At 49.0% G+C, this 4,649-nt stretch overlaps 1 non-coding gene across 1 annotated transcript; it reads left to right on the top strand.

Moving 5' to 3' along the window:
- Positions 1–3,986: 3,986 nt before the first annotated feature.
- LOC112585350 lies at positions 3,987–4,184 on the top strand. Its single transcript, XR_003109819.1, has one exon. It is a non-coding gene; the product is annotated as a U2 spliceosomal RNA (small nuclear RNA).
- Positions 4,185–4,649: the final 465 nt, after the last annotated feature.

Below are 4,649 nucleotides of genomic sequence, written 5' to 3'. Positions count from 1 at the left end.
ACTTTTCTGCCCTCCACTATCTCCTGGAGTTTGCTCCAACTTATGTCCATTGAGTCGAGGATGCCATCCAACCATCTCATCCTCTGTCTATCCCGTCTCCTCCCCACCTCCATCTTTCCCAGCATCAGGGTCTTTTCCAATGAGCCAGCTCTTCCCATCAGGTGGCCAAAGTATTGGAGCTGCAGCTTCAGCATCAGTCCTTCCAATGAATATTCAGGGTTGATATCCTTTAGGACTGACTGAGCCTTGAAGGCCATCAAAATGACTGTGGTTTGTGTCCTGGGTGGGAAGGGAAGACTGTGGAAGTTTCTGAGCAGAGGGCTAGCATGATCTGCTTCAAGTATTAAATAGTCTTTGCAGCTACTCGACGGTGGGCATGATGTGTGCCCAGAACTGCCAGACAGGGTGTGGGATACACGGTCACTGCCCGGTACGGACCCCATCCACAGAGAACTACAGCGCTGGGGAGACACAGCAAGGCAGTGTGTCGAGCTGCAAGAGCCGGGACTTTAAGACAGAACTCTGGATTTAAGTCTTCCCTCTTCTGCTTCTCAGCCTGGAAAATTACCCAAATTCTCAGCTACTGCCATGACCACACCTACCTGATGGGGTGATTTTGAAGCCTGGCTCATCACATAGTGCCAGCGTCAGAAAAATAAAACAGTGGCTATGTTATTATTGAATAATAATATGGGGTAGTTTTAGACTCTTCATTGGAAGATCAGTAGGTAAAGAATCCGCCTGCAATGTGGAAGACCTGGGTTTGGTCCCTGGGTTGGGAAGATCCCCTGCAGAAGGGAAAGGCTACCCACTCCAGTATTCTGGCCTGGAGAATTCCATGGACAGTCCATGGGCTCGCAAAGAGTCGGACACAACAGAGCAACTTTCACTTTCGAGGATGAAGATAGCAGCTGATGGTCTGGAGTCTGTGGTCTCCTTCAAGGCAGGGGAAACAGCTAACTACCAGAGGGATGGGGGTCAGGAGGTAGAGGAAGGGAGCTGGCAGAACCCAGGGGCCGGAATAAGTGGTGGGTTCAAGGTCACAAAGACACACAGGGTGAGGTCAGTGGGACACTGAAGATGGAAGCTGGTGGAGGGGTAGGCTTGGGCAGGTGCAGGATCAAGCTGGTGGGAAGGCCTGATTCTGAAGAGCATGAACAGGCGTTGTCTAATCGGAGGTGACAGGGAGCGGGAGAGGGACTGGATTTGGGGCCGGCGGGGAGGGAGGGAGGAGCACGACAGGCCCACAGCCGGGCCAGAGGGGTTGGGATAGGATGGGCCTTGGGCAGGTGTCCCAAGGCCCAGGATTGCAGGCAGAAGGAAGTAGGCCTGTTTGTCCTGAAACCTGATCTTTCAAGCAGCTGTCCCCCTCAGCCTAATGGACCACAGGAGGGGGTGGGGGACGCACGGGCTGTCCCTTCCCAAGGCATAATTTCCACCAGCATCCCACCAACTCTCTGAGAGCACAAGCATCCCAGGAGAGTCACAAAGCAGGGTGACAGGGTCTCTGCCCCGCTTGGGTGAGATGAGACGGTTGAATGGCATCGACTCAGTGGACATGAGTTTGAGCAAACTCCAGGAGATGGTAAAAGACAGGGAAGCCCGGCTTGCTGCAGTCCAGGGGGTCGTGAAGAGTCGGACGCGACTGAGCGACTGAAAAACAACCGCCACTGGATGCAGTCCCCAGCTTTTCTCTTCCCACGGACCCTGAACTGGGGTCTGTGCAGCCCTGTGGGACTCCGGGCCAGTGATTTCCCACCTGGTCATCCCCAGGCTCCAAGTGTCCCAGGAGGCAGTTTTGGAGTTTTGGTGAGCTATTTTAGTATTTATAGACACATCTCACAGAAATCATATATTTTCTGTCATAAGGCTAACTCCTGTTCATCCTTCAGAAACCCAACTTAAATGTTCCCCCTCTGGGAAGCTTTCCTGACCTTTCACACGTCAGGATCCCAGCAGGAACAGATGGCTCATTGCAACTGCGTAACTGAGAATTTCAGAAGGGGCTACTGAAAAATCTATTGGCAGATATTGCATTGCTTATATGCAGACTCAAAAAAAAAAAAAGATACAAATGAACTTATTTCCAAAACAGAAACAGACTCACAGACTTAGAGAAGGAACTTATGGCTACCAGAGGGGGTGCTCAGGGAGAGAGGTAGGCTGGGAGTTTGGGACGGACATGTACACAGTGCTCTATTTAAAATAGATAATCAAAAAGGACCTACTACATAGCACAGGGAACGCTGCTCACTATTCTATAATTACTTAAATGGGAAGAGAATTTGAGTAAGAATAAATAGATGTATATGGTAAAAAAAAAACAACTATTGGCAGGATTAAGAGACACGAATGAAAACATCTCAAGACCTCACCTACCCGAACCCTAAAGAGACAAGGGAAAGAGGCAGTGACCGGACCCCTGCAAGACCTGCTGTGATAGAAGGGGCTGCCTGGCAGGCTCTGTGGCCTTTAGAAGAGATCACAGCCTCAGCCAGCCCATGGTGGCTGATCAGGGAGGGAGCTGACACTCTCCCCAGGCCAGGGCCTCCCATTGGCAGCACCCACCTGGAAGCTGGAGGGCACAAGAGCCATTGATCCAGTCCTTCAAGTCAGGCCTCAAGGTCCAGGGCTGGGTGATCTGGGAGTAGCATGGATTTGGAGGGACAAAGGACAATATCTAGCCTACTTCTGGTGTTAGCTTGGGCTGCCATAATCAAATACCATAGACCGGATGGCTTAATCAATAGAAGCTTATTTCTCACCATTCTGGATGCTGGAAGTCCAAGATAAAGGTGCTGGTCAATTTGGTCCCTGGCAAGGACTTTCCTCCTGGCTTGTCGATGGCCACCTCCTCACTATGTCCTCACATGGCCTTTTTTCAATGCACGCACATGGGGAGAGAGAGTTTTCCTATATCTTCTTATAAGGGCACCGATCCCAAAGTGGGAAACCCCAGCCTCATGACCTCATCCAACTTTAATCACCTCCCAAAGGCCCACCTCCAAATACCTTCACGTTGGGAGCAGGTAGGGCTTCAACATATGCGTCTGGGGGGACACAGGCCACAATACCTCCTCAGGGTGGTTCTGCACTGACTTCCTGTGAGACTTCGGATGACTTACTTAGCGTCTCTGGGCCTCAGTTTCTTCATTTGTAAAAGTAGGGTAACTATGAAGATTAAAAAAGATATCAGGGAACACAGTTTTTCGAGGCAGAAGCCTAGTGTGTTTCCCTTTGCCTGGCAAAGCAATAAAGCTACCGTTTCCCTGTTGGTGTTGTTCATTCGCTAAGTCGTGTCTGACTTTTTGTGACCCCGTCGACTGTAGCATGCCAGACTCTTCTGTCCTCCACTCTCTCCTGGAGTTTGCTCAAATTCATGTTCATTGACTCTGTGATTCTATATAACCGTCTCATCCTCTGCCATTCCCTTCTCCCTTTGCCTTCAATCTTTCCCAGCATTAGGGCCTTTTTCAATGAGCCAGCTCTTCCCACCAGGTGGCCAAAGTATTATAGCTTCAACTTCAAGAACAGTCCTCCCAATGAATACTCAGGGTTGATTTCCTTTAGGATTGACTGGTTTGATCTCCTTGCAGTCCAACAAACTCTCAAGAGTCTTCTCCAGAACCACAATTCGAAAGCATCACTTCTTTGGTGCTCAGCCTTCTTTATGGACCAACTCTCACATCCATACATGACTATGGAAAAACTATAGCTTTGACTGTACAGACCTTTGTCATCAAAGTGATGTCTCTGCTTTTTAGTACATTGTCTAGATTTGTCATAGCTTTCCCTCCAAGGAGCAAGTGTCTTTTAATTTCAGGGTTGCAGTCACCATTGCAGTAACTTTGGAACCCAAGAAAATAAAATCTGTCACTGCTTCCACTTTTTCCCCTTCTATTTGCCATAAAGTGATTGGACTGGATGCCAGGAAAGAGAAAAGAAAGGACTTTCCTCATGGTCCAGTGGTTAAGAATCTGTCTTCCGTAGCTTTTCAGCCTTTTGGCTAAGATCAAGTATAGCATCTGTTCTTATCATTTTAATATCTGATACATCCTCTATCTGAGGACAATATATTAAATGGATTTTTGGAGCAGGCTCCAGGAGTTGATGATGGACAGGGAAGCCTGGCGTCCTGCAGTCCATGGGGTTGCAAAGAGTCGGACATGACTGAGCAACTGAACTGAACTGAACTGGAACAGGCAGTTGGAAGAGGAGCTTGCTCCAGACACTCCACACATCAACCTGGTATTGCAATACTTCCAGGAATGGTGCACCCCCTCCGGGGAATAAAAGAAAAAGAATCTGTCAGCCAATGCAGGGGACATGAATTTGATGGATTCCACATGCCTGGGGGCAACTAAGCCCGCGTGCCCCAACTACTGAGTTTGAACTCTAGAGCCTGTGAGTTCTAACTACTGAGCCCATGTGCCAGAGAGCCCGTGCTCTCAGACAGGAGAAGCCCACATACCACAGCTAGAGAGAGCCCGAGCAGCAACGAAGACCTAGCATGGCCAAAAATACATAAATTTTTTTAAAAAGAAAACACAATGAAAAAAAAGGAGGGGAAAAAAAAAGATATTGCACCCCCAACCTGGACAGCTGTTCAAGCAGCCTGAGAAATCCCACCATTTTCCATTCTGGCCACC

Source organism: Bubalus bubalis, chromosome 5 (genome assembly GCF_019923935.1).
Source record: "Bubalus bubalis isolate 160015118507 breed Murrah chromosome 5, NDDB_SH_1, whole genome shotgun sequence".
Taxonomy (NCBI): Eukaryota; Metazoa; Chordata; class Mammalia; order Artiodactyla; family Bovidae; genus Bubalus; species Bubalus bubalis.
This window is presented reverse-complemented; position numbering and strand designations above follow the sequence as displayed.